Consider the following 15,630-nt stretch of genomic DNA (forward strand, 5'->3'; position numbering starts at 1 on the left):
TTACTTCAAAATTGCTTTCTGACTCAAGAATTCCAATTGAAGATTTTTTGGGGTCCCACAGCAGCATAGGAGTCTAAAACAAGGACAGAAGCTGGTAAGAAAGATCATAGAAGCTAAAGTTTCTAATTCAGCAAAATACATCAAGGTATATACATAAATAGTCTTTTTGCAGAGCTTTTTGTAGAAATTTCTGTGCTTAGTGCAAGCATCACAAATAACTTTTTATTTTCCTTTTGGTTTTGCAAGGCAATGGGGTTAAGTGACTTACCCAAGGTCACACAGCTAGGTGTCTGATGCTGAATTTGGACTCATCTACTTCTGAATTCAGGAGTGGTGCTCTATCCACTGTACCACCTAACCTTCCCTCACAAATAACTTCTAAAGGAAAAAGTAAGATGGTATCTTCTATTAAATATTTGAAGAAACCTAAGATTAAAAGACTTGGGTTGCCATGGGATTTGGGAGATTCACTAAGACTATTTGTGAAGAAATTGTCAATGGGGAAAACATTAGAAATATAAGACCATTTTATATTATCTAAAAATCTAGACACTGTTGTTATGAAATCCATAGGAGATAGGCGAGTCCTGTATTTAGCAAGCAGATAGATGCTTTTAGGAAGAAACCTTGAATAAATCTTAAAACCAACATTTACCTTGAAGTCAATGAAACCTTTAAAGGTGTTGAAAGGATGTTACTTCTGAAAATTATTTGGTGCATTACATAGTTCAAATCCTTCATCTTATATAAGTAAAAACTAAGGCCCTTAGAAGAATTTATTTGTCCAAGGTCATATCACAGAGAAAAGATTAATCAAATCTTATTGAAATGGAGACTAATAGGTGAAGCTAAATGGAGGTCCACGGCAAGAACTCATGGGAGTTAAAACTGAAAGGAAATCACAGGAAAAAAATATAATTCCTACTGCAGTACAAGATATGTGTACAGCCTTTCACTTACAAATCCAATGAAATTTCATTCACATTAATGAAACTAGCTTCATTGTGGGTAGTGGATATTTACTTACACTCTAGCTAATACTTTACTTTCCTCTCCTATCTCTCAAAGTAATAGACCTTTAGGAATGAAATAACATTTGACAAGTCCTCCCTTCAAAGTCCTGAGGAGGGCCAGAGTGCAGATGAGTTTTTGTTGTTCCTTTCTATTTTTGTTTTTACCTGGGGAATTAATCCATCAATAAAAACTTATTAAACATCACTTTGTACCAGATCATGTGCAAGGCAGTGAAGATACAAAAAAAAAACCCTATCACTCTTATATTTTAATGGGAGGAACAAGCTATTTATTTACAGGTATATACAAAAATACATATGAAGTGGAAGCAAAGAATTTAAGAATGAGTCAAAGGAAGTATTATTGAATGGTGGTGGGGGAAGAGGAAAAACCACATATACTTGGTAGCCCTTGAATTAAGTCTTGAAAGAAACAAAGAATTGCAAGTGGAAGTGAAGAGTGAGTATATTCCAAACTTAGGGGCCATCCAGAGCAAAGGCACTATTATGTGTTATGTGTTAATGAAAGCCTGTATGGATGGAATAGAGAGAATGAAGGAAAGGAAAGTAGAAAAGGAGATGTGGGTTATGATTCTATGTAGTATTACATACCCAAATTCTTGAGATAGTAAGCAGTTAATTGAAAGATTAAGTGACATAGATTGATCTGTATTTTAGAAAAATAATAACAGCATCATTGTAGAAGAAAGACTGGAGCAGTGGTTCCTACTAATTTTTATTCTTTGAACCTTTTTGAATAACAACAGCAACAATGTGCTGAGGACCTCCAGGATATTTAATATACTATGAAGAATATTCTTTTATATTTATTCATTAAGTGCTTACAATAATTACAATATTGACTTCCCCAACCTCAAATTAAAATTTACCTTATATAATAGTAATTTTAAAAATTATTGAAACTTTAATTATGAAAATACTCCATTTATGACTTTAAAATTCATTCGAAAATAAGTATACATTTGTATGTGGACCTTCTAAGAGATTGAAAAGTATTTCTGAAAGATCTCACATGCTACTCTAAGACTTTATGAATTTCTTTATTTTATAAATCTTGCTGGACATAAATAAAATTTTGTTAAGCCATTCCTCAATTGAAGGACATTCACTTAATTTCCACTTCTTTACCACCACAAACAGGGCTGCTATGAATATTTTTGTACAAGTGATGTTTTTGCCCTTTTTTCATCAGCTCTTCAAGGTATAGACTCAGTAGCGGTATTGCTGGATAAAAAGTTATGTAAATTTTTTTTGCCCTTTGGGAATAATTCCAAATTGCTCTCCAGAAAGGCTGGATGAGTTCACAGCTCCACCAACAATGCATTAGTGTCCCAGATTTCCCACAACCCTTCCAACATTAATCATTGTCCTTTCTGGTCATGTTGGCCAGTCCGAGAGGTGTGAAGTGAATCTCAGAGATTCTTTAATTTGCATTTCTCTACTAAGTAATGATTTGGAGCAATTTGTCATATGACTATGGATTGCTTTTATTTCATCTACTTTAAATTGCCTTTGCATATCCTTTGAACATTTGTCAATTGGGGAATGGCTTGTTTTTTTGAAAATTTGACTCAGTTCTCTCTATATTTTAGAAATGAGTCCTTTGTCAGAAATAATAGTTGCAAAAATTGTTTCCCAATTTACTACATTTCTTTTGATCTTGGTTACAGTGGTTTTGTCTGTGCAAAAGTTTCTTAATTTAATGTAAAAAAAATCTAGTTTGTTTTTGATGAGGTTGTTCATCTCTTAATTGATCATAAATTCCTTCCCTTTCCATAGATCTGATAGATAAACTACTCCATGACTTCTAGTTTGCTTATAATATTGTTTTTTTATGTCTAAATCCTGTATCCATTTGGACCTCATCATGGTGTAGGGTGTGAGGTGTTGGTCTAACCTAAGGTTCTTCCATACTAACTTCCAATTTCCCCAACAGTTTTTATTGAAGAGAGAGTTTTTATCCCGACAGCTGAACTCTTTGGGTTTGTCAAATAGCAGATTACTACAACCATTTCCTGCTATTGCATTTAGTCTATTCTACTGGTCCACCACTCTATTTCTTAGCCAATACCAGACAGTTTTGATGACTGATACTCAATAAGATAATTTTAGATCTGGTAAGGCTAAGCTACCTTCTTTTGCACTTTTTTTCTTTAAATTCCTGGAAATTCTTGACTTTTTATTTCTCCATATAAATTTACTTACAACAACTTTTTCTAATTCATTAAAGTTATTTTTTTTGGAATTTTGATTGGTAGGTCATTAAAAAAAGCAGTTTAGTTTTGTTAGAATTGTCATTTTTAATGTATTAGCTTGAGCTATCCAGCAACAGTTGATGTTTGCCCAGTTATGTAAATCTGATTTTATTTGTGTGTTTTGAAATTGTTTTCAAAAAATTTTTGAGTCTGCCTTGGAAGGTAGACTCCCAGGTATTTTATTTTGTCTGAGATTACTTTGAAGGGATTTCTTTTTCTAGCTCTTTCTGTTGCTGGTTATATATATATATATATATACATATATGTGTGTGTGTGTATGTACACATAATATATATGTGTATATATGTATAAATGTTGAGGATTTATGAAGGTTTATTTTTGAATAAATTTATATCCTGCTGCTTTGCTAAAGTTGATATTTATTTCTTGTAGTTTTTTAGATGATTTTTTAGGATTCTCTAGTTATACCATCATGTCATCTGAAAAGAGTGAGAGTTTTGTCTCTTCTTTCCCAATTTTAATTCCTTCAATTACTTTTTCTTCTCTTATTGCTGAAGCTAACATTTCTAATACAATATTGAATAGTAGTGGTGATGATAATGCAAATCCTTGTTTCACCCCTGATCTTATTGGGAATGCCTTTAGTCTATCCCCATTGCATATAATGCTTGTTGATGGTTTCAGACAGATACTGCTTATTATTCTGAGAAACAATCCATTTATTCCTACACTTTCTAGGGTTTTTAGTAGGAATGGGTGCTGTATTTTGTCAAAAGCTTTTTCAGCATCTGTGGATAAGATCATATGATTTCCAATAGGTATGTTATTGATATAATTAATTATATTAACAATTTTCCTATTATTGAACCAACCCTGCATTCCTGGTATAAATACTACTTGATCATAATATATTATCCTAGTGAGAACTTCTTGCGATCATTTTGCTAAGATTTTATTTAAGATTTTTGCATCTATATTCACCATGGAGATAGGTCTATAATTTTCTTTCTCTGGTTTAACTCTTCCTGGTTTAGGTATCAGTACCATATTGGTGACATAGAAAGAGTTAGACAGAGTTTGGTCTTCACCTATTTTTCCAAAGAGTTTATGTAGAATTGGAACCAATTCTTCCTTAATGTTTGATAGAATTCACTTGTGAATCCATTTGGTCCTGAAGATGCTTTCTTAGGGAGGTCAATAATGGTTTGTTGGATTTCTTTTTCTGAGATAGGTTTATTTAGGTTTTTAATTTCCTCTTCATTTGATCTGGGAAATTATATTTTTGTAAATATTCATCCATTTCACTTAGGTTTTCAAATTTATTGGCATAGAGTTCGGCAAAATAATTCACAATTATTACTTTAATTTCCTCCTCATTGGTGTTGAGTTCACCTTTTTTCATTTATGATATTAATAATCTGGTTTTCTTTCTTTTTTTAAATCAAATTGACCAGATGTTTATCAGATTTATTGTTTTTGTCATAAAAACAGTCCTTTGTTTTGTTTATTTGCTCAATATTTTTTTGCTTTTGCTTTTATTAATTTCTCCTTTAATTTTTAGACTTTCTAATTTCTAGTTTGGTTTAATTGGGGGGGGTTAATGTGTTCTTTCTCTAATTTTTTTAGCTACATATTTAGTTCATTGATTTCTTCTTTTTTCTCTAATTTATTCATGTAAGCATTTCAAGATAGAATATATCCCCCATAGCCTCCTTGAGTGTATCCCACAGATTTTGGTATGGTGTTTCATTATTTTCATTATCTAGGATGAAATAATTAATTCTTTCTACAATTTGTTGTTTGATCCACTCATTCTTTAAAATGAGGTTATTTAGTTTACATTTAGTTCTGGGTCTATATCTCCCTGGCCCAGTGTTGCATATGATATTTATTGCATTATGATCTGAGAAAGATGTATTCACTATTTCTGCCTTTCTGCAATTGATCAGTAGGCTTTTATTCCCTAGTACTTGGTCAATTTTTGTGTAAGTGCCATGTACTGCAGAAAAAAAAGTATATTCCTTTCTATCCCCATTCAATTTCCTCCATAAGTCTATCATATCTAGGTTTTCTAATAATCTATTTGCCTCCTTCACTTCCTTCTTGTTTATTTCATGATTAGATTTATCTAAATCTGAGAGCAGGAGGTTGAATTCTCCCACTATAATTCTAAGGTTCTTCCTTCTTGATCTGTTCTCCAGGTCAGTGGTTTTGCTGATGAGGTATTTTTTCTTTTTTTTCTATTTTTTTCCAATCTTTTGGTTTTGTTTAACACAATCTTGTTGTCTCATGAAGTCATTAGTTTCAGCCTGATTCCATTCTTTGTTTAAGAGAAGATTTTTTCTTCATTTATCTTTTGCAACTCTTTTTCCAGTTGGTTCAATCTGTTTTTGAATGACTTTTCTATATGCCTAAGTGTAGCTTTGAAAGAATCATTTTCTTTTTTTGCATTTGCCCAATTAAGGATTTGAGAGAATCATTTTCTTTTTGCATTTGCCCAATTGAAAATATGAGAGAATTTTTCTCATTTTGTATTTTTCCAATCGTATTTTCCAAGGATTTGTTCTCTTGTTGGGAGATGTTAATTTTTCTCTTGCAGCATGTTAATTTTCTCTGGAGTTTCTTTTCCCAATTTTTCCAATTGATTTTTAAACTCCCTCCTGGTTTCCTCAAGGAAGTCTTTCTTTCTGGGCTGGAGACCAATTCATATTCTCATCAGAAATACTAGATCTCTCTGAGTTAGAATCTATTTCTTCTAAGTATTACTTCATGTCCCCCTCCCCTTTAGCTGGTTTTTTCTTCATTCTTCTAGGATCTTGTGTAGGTAGGGGTAGCTGGCTCTCAGAGGTTTGCTTTTGAAGATCCTAGAGACTTTGATCACTTGGCTTAGAAATTCCAAGGGCTGGCCATTAGGGGGAGCTGGTTGCTTTCTCTGGAGTGTTTGGGGCCTTCAGCAGCAGGGTCCGAGCTGACCCTGAACCCTGGGGGAGGGAGTTAATCTCTTTCTGTAGAGTAAACTCTGTTGCCCTGATTGGGGGTAGTGATGGGTGTGTGTGTGGCGGGGGTAGATGTTTATTGTTTGTTCTGAGCAAAGGGCTTTGCTGAAAGTATGGAGCTCAGTTCCCCCACCCAGTTAGTTGTTCTCCTGGCCTGCTCTGAGACTCTGTGCTGGAATTCACCCTCCCATAGCTCCTCCTGGCCAAATACTCCCCAGCTAAAGTTGAATCTCACAGTAGCCACTCACAGGAGTCTCTATAGCTGAGGATGGCCCTCTGTCTTCCTCCAGCTCCTGTCCCCGAACTGATCCTCTGCTCTCTTCTCACAGTTCACTCATGGTCCATTGAGACAGACCTTCTTGGTAGGTATTCTCCTAGCTTCTCTTTCTGGGTTTTGATGATCGAATTTCTGTTAAGAGGTTTCACTCAAGTTAATTTTTGAGGGGAAAGAAGAGTGCTTATCACAGTGCCTGTCTTCTCTCTGCCATCTTGTCCAGAAGTCGTAAATGCTTCTTGAATGAATGTAAACATGCCTGCTTGAATTTATATACTCAATCAGTCAACAGGCATTTATTAAATAGCTACTATGTACCAGGGACAGCCATATTTAATATACATACAAATAAAAAATTTAAAACAGCTTCTACTAAAAGGAAGATTATATTTATCAAAAGAGTCTAGGAAGTTTATCCAATCAAAAAATTCCTTGTCAAATGGAAAAATCTGACATCCAAGAACAAAGCCATTGTATCATCAGTGAATTTGTAAACTGTAAATAAAATTCATGGAAATTATGAGAAATATACAACTACCAATATAATTGATCACTGAGAAAATCAACTTGCAGATGGTTTGCAATTCAGCTAAGTCTATGCTTAAAGTCAATTGGAAAGGGACAACAAATAGATCCAAAATGGAAATAGCCATCATTTTATAATGTCCAATGCTCAGGTAATGATTTTTGAATATCCTTTCTGGGTGAATCTAAAATATCACACACCTCAACGAAAGTATTAGCGATTGAAGGGATTAAATGTTAAAAACTCCTTAGGGATAAGTTTTCAAGTTATTTCAACCAGAAGAGATTTCAAAAGAATGGAAAAGTTATTAACTTTTGCTTACCACAAAGTTAACTATGAAGACCTTATCAGGTCTAAACCTTACATCAATTTTCTCATTTCTACAAAATTTTGTTGGGACTGGTCTATATACAATCAATGTTATTATTGATGAAAACTTTAAAAAGGATCAATTTGTGAATAAATTTTTGGAACAGACAAAACCTTCATAATCACATAAGTGACTAAGAAAGATGATTACATTACATTTTATGTTTATTGAAATACAAAGCATTTTCTTTGTAAAATGAAAGTCTGAATTTTTTTCTCAAACAAGATATCTTCCCTTTCAAATGTTAAACTGACATACAGCTTTATAAGAGATATGACTAAAGGGAAAACTCTATTATAAGAAATCATATAGAAACTTAATTTTGGGAGGCAGAGCCAAGGTGTTAGAGAGAAGCCAGGAACCTTCATGAACTTTTCTGAGTTTCCCTCAGAAACAATGTTAATCAAGCCTCTAAATGGATTCTGGAGACAGAGAACCCACAAAAAAAGACAGAATGGGCCAACTTTCCATCTTGAGATACCTTGGAGGGACTTCAGAAAGCGTCTCTCTCTCACATACAAGTGTAGGGGTAGATAGCCCAGTGGAAGGCAGAGGGAGTTTTTAGTTGCAGATCAAGTCCCTTAAATCCCATTTCAGAAGGGCAGGGATACAGCAAGTCTACTGGGAAGTATTCAAGTCCAGTACAGAAGGCAAATTGTGAGTCCCAGAACATCAGAACAATGGGTCTAACTTAATCCAGGCAACCCCTGCCCAGGGATAAGCCCCTAACACCTGAGGTTCCAGGACAAAGAAGGTCTATGACCAGGTCTCTGCCACCAAGGGTAGAAAGTTTTAGACAGTGTTCCACCATGGCCCATGAATAAGAAATAGAGAAAGCTCTAACCATTGAATGCTAATAAGGCAATAAGGAAGATCAAAACATCATCTCAGAAAATGACATTGGAAATGGGAATTGGTCTCAAGCCCAAAAAGTCTTCTTAGAAGAGATCATAAAGGAATTTAAAAGTCAAGTCAAAAAATTAGGGAAAATTTGACTTAAGGAAACAACTCGTTTAAAAATACAATTGGGCAAATGGACAAAGAAAACAACTCTTTAAAAATAGAATTGCATAGATGAAAAAAGAAAAAAATCTTTAAAATAGATTTGGAAAGGAGATGCAAATGGTAACTGAAAAAAAATTTCCTTGAAAGTTAAAATTAAGCAAGTGAAAGCTAATGACTTTAAGAGACATCAAGAATCAAGACATCAAGGGGGATGGAGCCAAGATGGCAGCATGAAGGCAGCATTTCCTGGGAATTCCTTCCCCCCAAAACTCCTAAGACCAAAAACTTATGACTTTGGCCAAAATTTAGAGGGGCAGAACCCACAGAAAGACTGAGTGATACATTTTCCCACCCCAAGACAACTTGGAGGTTCTGTGGGAAAGGTGTGTTTTACCAAGGGGGGGGGTTGAAAAAGCCCCAGTTGCAGCACAACCCCAGAACAGCTGGAAGGGGTGGAAGAGAACTCTGCTACACCAGAATGAGTGTGGAGTAAGGAGCACCTGCTATAGAATCTGCAGCGAGAATCTGGAGAAAGCAGCCTGCACCCTGAGAGCAAAGCCCACAGATGGTAAGGGGGTCAGGGAAGATTGCAAAAATTTCTTTGCTCTCCCTGGGGGCAGGACTCTGTTGCTAGCCCACACTCATATATAGGTTGCAGTTTGGGTTTCCATACTAAGTAGCCAAGTCAGACCCCTCCTTACAGCTCCAGGGCAGAGGGAAGTGGGGGGGGGGAGGTCATCTACATATCAAAGCACAGGCAAGAGAGCATAAGACCTTGGAGGAATAAAGGTCCCAGTGGGGTGTTACCCCAAAACCCAAAGCCTTGGAAGTGCTGCAAATTGGTCTTGCGTTGATGAAATTGGTAAATAACAGAAAAAGAAGAATCTGACCATAGAGAATTACTTTAGTCCCATGGAAGAACAAAACACATACTCAGATGATGACAAAATCAAAGCTTCCCTATCCAAAACCTCCAAGAGAAACAGAAAATGGGCTTAGATTATGGTTGAGCTCAAAAAAATATTTTGAAAAGCAAGTAAGAGAGGTGGAGGAAAAACTGGGAAGAGACATGAGAGCAATGCAGATTATTCATGAAAACCAAATCAACAGTTTGGTGAAAGAAATGAAAAAAACATTGAAGAAAATAATATGTTAAAAATCAGTTTAGGCCTAATGGAAAAAGCAAAACAAAAGGCAAATGAGGAGAAGAATGTGTTAAAAAGCAGAACTGGCCAGCTAGAGAAGGAGATAAAATAGTTCTCTAAATAAAATAGCTCATTCAAATGCAGAATGGAACTAAAGCAAACTGATGACTTTGCAAGAAATCAGGAAGAAATAAAGCTCTTCCAAAAAAAGTCAAAAATTAGAAGAAAATGTGAAATATCTCATTGGAAAGTTGGGTTTTTACCCACCTTGAAAACAGATCCAAGAGAAATAATTTAAATATTATTGGGCTATCTGAAAGCCATGATCAGGAGAAAAAACCTAGACTTCATTTTTCAAGAAATAATACAACAAAATTTCCCTGAGATCCTAGAAGCAGAGGGTAAAATAGAAATTGAGGAAATTCACCAGTCACCTTTGAAAGAGATCCCAAAAGAAAAACTTCTAGGAATATTATAGCCAAATACCCAAACTCCCAAATCAAAGAGAAAATTCTAAAAGCTGCCAGAAACAAACAATTCAACTACAGAGGCTCCATAGTCAGGATTACACAGGACCTGGGAGCATCTACATTAAGGGCTTGTAGGGATTGCAATATGATATTCCTGAAGGAATCAAATACCAAGCAAAACTGAACAACCTCTTTCAGAGGAAAAGGTGGACTTTCAATGAAACAGGGGACTTTCAAACTTTCTTATTGAAACAGCCAGAGCTGATCACAAAGTTTGATCTACAAGTACAGGGCTCTGGTAAACCGTAGAGGGGGTGGCTAAGAAGGACTAACTATGAGGAACTTAATTATATTTAACTGTTTGTATTCCTGCATGGAAAGAAGATATTGATAATTCATAGGAACTTTCTCATTTAAAGAGCTATTAGAAGGAGCGGACTATAATGGTATAAATAGCAAATATTATAAACAGTACACAGGGAAGAGCAGATTATAATGGTATAATATAGTAAAAAGATGGAGGCAATGGGTGATAAATATAAGTACTGTGAGGAAAGGAAAGGAGATGAAGAAGTTAAGAAATTTCACATGAGAGTCAGTAAAAAAGATTTTCAATGGAGTGGGAAGGGGGAAGGCCAAGAGGAATGAGTGAACCTTCATTCTCACCAGAAATGGCTCAGAGAGGAAATAACATACATGCTTAATAGGGAGAGGAAATCATCTTACCCTAGAGAAAAATGAGAAGAAAAGGATGGGATAAGAGGGAATGGGGGGGAGGGAAGGGGGGAATAGGTGATAGAAGAGAGGGAAGATTGCAGATACAACATACTCTTGGACAAGGCCAAGATGAAAGGTGAGAGAGAGAGAGAGAGAGAGAGAGAGAGAGAGAGAGAGAGAGAGAGAGAGAGAGAGAATAGAATAAATGAAAGTGGAGAAGAAAAGAGTGGAGGTACAACTAGCAACTGTGGGAAAAATATTGAAGCAGCTTCTCTGGTGGACTTATAAAGAAAGCATCTCACACCAGAGACAGAGCCATTGAAATCTGAACACAGACTGAAGTACATTTCTCTCTCTCTCTCTCTCTCTCTCTCTCTCTCTCTCTCTCTCTCTCTCTCTCCTCTCCCCTCCCTCCCCCCCCCTCTCTCTTTTATTATTATTGAGATTTCTCATTTTCTTGGGAGGGGGAGGGGGTTTATGTTTACTCATAACAAAACTATTGTAATAATAGTAATAATAAAGTTCACTTGCAAAAAATATGGAAATAGATGAACAATTGGGAACTAGTCCAGACCCAGGTAGGCCTCTCTCCCATGAGAGGATCAGCAGACCCCAGTGGATACCTGCCATGATGATTGTCAAGAGAACAGAGGGTCAGGGTCATCAGAGACAAGTATTCTCCCATCATGCCCACAGAGAGAGAAAAAGGGATGGGGGAACTCTCTGTTCCCTCACTAACCAGAAGAAAGCAAAAACAAGCCAAAGGCAAACCTTGCTCCACTGGCCACTGGCAAAAGAAAGCAAGAATAAGGGAAGAGGCTTCTGAATCCCCAATACCTGCTCAGAACTTTGGACTGGGTCTGGCCACTTGTTGTGTGCTCAGCAGCCCCTCCATTCTGTTTGCATTCCATTGGTTGAGACCAGTTCTGTTCATTAGGGAGGTCATGGGTAGGTTAGGGGGTTCCTGTCCTGGTCAGCTGCCTACTCAGGACTTGTTCTGGGGCCCCTTTTCATAATAGTGAAAATAGAAGGGGCACCCCCATACCCTCTCCACCCCACTTAGCCCCCATCTCCAAACAGGATGTCACAGCAGTTGGTAGCTTAGAATATTTCCAAAGAGGTCAAGCAGGAAGGTTGGACTGATAATGTGAACAGGACTGGGGAGCCTCTTTTTTTTTGTCAAAGACCATTTGATTATTTAGAACATAAGAGGACAGTACAAAATTAACAATTCAAAAATTCTAAACTTAAGAAATTTTTAGATTTATTGAATTTTGAATCCTACTTGTCATTGCCTTGGCAGTGCCAGACCAAGTGATCTCACAGACTGTATAGAGTTGGTGAGTCATCAGTTCCCAGCCCCTATTCTACACTCAGATCAACTACCACTTCCTACATGAATCTCTTCTTGATCTCCCAAGTACTTCCTCCTCTAAAAACACTATCTTTTATTTGTTTAGTCTCTACTTAGACATGTCCATAATTTCTTCCCTGATAGAATAGAAGATCCTGAAGAACTATTTTGTTTCTGTCTTTGTGACCAGAGAGCCAGAGACCAGTAGATTTCTTCAAAAAGAGTCAAGAGTCATGTTCATCTAGCTCTGCCCATTACACATTTGGTCTTCACAACTACCCTGTGGTCCAACAACATGTGATGGCTGAAGACTCTGAGCTTTAGTTCTGGAAGGATCTTAGAGGCCAATGAGGATCATAAGTCATAGAGTTATTCCTCATCCATTTGTTGACTAAATGAATATCATATGGATGTCATGAACACTTCTCCCTATCTTTTTTCTCATTTGTAAAGTTTAACTTATGGACTAATGACTTCATTGATGTAATAATAATAATAATAATAATAATAATAATAATAATAATAATAACAACTTACTTTTATATAACATTAAAAAAGAATCAGTCAAGCAAAATAAAAATAGAAGAAAATTTAAAATACATTATTGGAATAAATAAGCAATTGATCTGTAAAATAGCTCTAGGAGAGATAATAACTATTAGACTCCCTGAAAGAAATCATCAAAAAGAAAAAACAACAACAACAACAACCTGGACAACAAGTTTCTAGAAAATCATCAAAGAAAACTGCCCTCATGTCCTAGAACCAGAGGCTAAAATAGTCATTGAAAGAATCCACCTATCATCTCATGAAAGGGATCCTAAAATGTAAATACTAAAGAATTTTTTGGCCAAATCCCAGAACTATTGGGTGAAGGAGAAAATACTGCAGCCAGCCTAAAAGAAACAATTCAAATACCAAGTAGCCACTGTCAGGATTACACAGGACAAGGTATCTTCAGCATTGAAGGATCATAGGGCCTAGAATATGATATTCCAGAGGGCAATGGAGCTTGGATTAAAACCAAGAATCAACTATCTTGCAAAATTCAGCATATTTTTCTGGGGGGGGGCAAGATAGATATTTATTGAAATATGTTACTTTCAAATTTTACTGAAGAAAATAAAAGAGATGAAAAGAAAATTCAGTCTTTAAATATAAGACTCAAGAGAAGCATGAAAAAAGATGAATACAAAATTAAATAATAATTATTCAATAAGAATATTTACCAAGAGAACAATGTACACATTAAAAACAATATTGTGAGATGATTATGCCTGAAGGATGCAGCTACTCTCAGCAGTGCAGAGAGCTAGCTCAACTGTTTTAGAATGGATATGCTATCCCTATCCAGAGGAAGAAAAAACAAAACAAAATCCTTCAGAATCTAAGGAACACTACATTCATTAAAAAAAATCTCATGTATTTCTTTCTTAGTCCCAACTCCTCATGCCAAAATGGCTTAACATGCTTAACACAAATGTGTTATACAGTATTAATCTGACAGTTTACCACTGAGGGGAGGGGGTTGGGAAGAGAGGGTGGAAGGAAATTTTGTAATTTAGAAATATGTATAGGCATATGGATGAATGTTAAGAAAATTTTTCATAACATGTATTTGGAAAAGTAAAACATCAACAAGAATGAAATAAAAAATAATACTATTTTTATATCCCTCCCTGGGAAAGATATTTGTACCTCTTGAAAACTATATCACTATAATAAGGAGTATTAATGTGATGATATAAGAAAATTAAATAAGATATGAAAAAAGATTGTAATAGGAAAAGAAGAAAGGGGGCCTATATAACACATGAAGAGGCACAAAAGACCTACCATAGGACAGGGAAAGAAGGGAATGAGACTTGCTTGAATCTTACATTGGACTTGGTTAAAAGAGAGAATAATATATACCCTCAAATGGGTTGAGAAATTTAACTTATCTTACAGAGAATTAGTAGGATAAAGGGGGAAAAGGGGAAGGAGAAGGTGACAGAAAAGAGGGCAGAAGGGATCATAGAAGTAGGAGGGGAAAGGGATAAGTAAAAGGAACAGTAGTGATTGAAGGGAGGGCAGATTGAGGGAGGTTGTGGTCAGAAGTAAAATACTGGTGAGGAGGGATAGTTGAAAGGAGAGCAAAAAAGACAAATGGATTGGGGGGACAGGATGGAGGGTAATACAGAGTTAGTAATCAAAACCATGAATGTTTATGGGATGAAATCTCAAGGATGTAGATAGAAAAGTGGATTAAAAAAACATGATCCTAGGGCATGTGGTTTTTAAGAAACACGTTTGAAGCAGAGAAATAAACACAGAGCCAAGGCAAAAGACTGAAGCAGAATATAATAGTTGAAGTAATAAAAGAGGGTATAAAAAGCAAAGACAAAAATAGATGTAATGAAAAGAGATAAGGAAGGGAACTGCATCTTTCTAAAAGGTACTAGAGACAATGAAGTAAGATCAGTACTAAACATACATGCACCAAGTAGTATAATATCAAAATCATTAGAGAAGTTAAAGGAAATACAAGACAGAAAAACTATACTGTAGGGGAACCTCAATCTCCCTTTGCAAAACTTGATAAATCTAACCCCAAAATAAAGTAGAAAGAAGTTAAGGAGGTTAATATAATATCAGAAAATTTATATTTGATAGACCTCTGGAGAAAACTGAATGGAGAAAGAAAAGAATATATCTTTTTCTAAGTGGTACATTTAATGAACCAAAAAATAACCATGTACTAGGGCATAAATACTTTACAATTGAATACAGAATTGCAGAAATATTAAATGCATTCTTTTCATATCATAATTCAATAAAGATTACATGTTTTAAAGAACTATGCAAAGATAAACTTAAAATTAAATGGAAACTAAATAATAAAATTTTAAAGTTTCAGTGGATCTAAAAACAAATCACAGAAAGAATCAATAATTTATCTGACAATGACAATAATATGACAACAAACCAAAAGTCATGGAATGCAGCCAAAGCAGTCACTGGGGAAACTTGATATAAAATTTCTTGTCTCTACTACTTATATAAATAAACTAGAGAAAAAAAAATCTATTGTATATACACATGAAAAAGCTATAAAAAGAATAAATTAAAAGCTACCATCAAATACCAAATTAGAAATTTTGAAAATCAAAGGAGAGGTTAATAAAATTGAAAGTAAAAAAAAAGAAACTATTGTACTAATAAATAAAACTTAAAGTTGGTTTTATGAAAAAAGGCAAAGATAAATCATTGGTTATATTGATTAAAAAAGAAGGAAAAAAGAAAATCAAATCACCATTATTAAAAGTGAAAAGAATGAAAACAAGAATGGGGATAACATTGTCCATAGCTTGTCTAATACAGTTGTCCTAGCTCTCTGATCTGCTGAGAGGATCTTCTTCCAGGAAGGATCTTTATCTCACAATGTTTTTATTGATATGTACATTGTATTCTCAGTTCTACTCCCTTTGCTCAGCATCAGATCCCATAAATCATTCCAGGCTAATTTTTGCCATACTATTTT

Source organism: Macrotis lagotis, chromosome 1 (assembly GCF_037893015.1).
Source record: "Macrotis lagotis isolate mMagLag1 chromosome 1, bilby.v1.9.chrom.fasta, whole genome shotgun sequence".
NCBI lineage: Eukaryota > Metazoa > Chordata > Mammalia > Peramelemorphia > Peramelidae > Macrotis > Macrotis lagotis.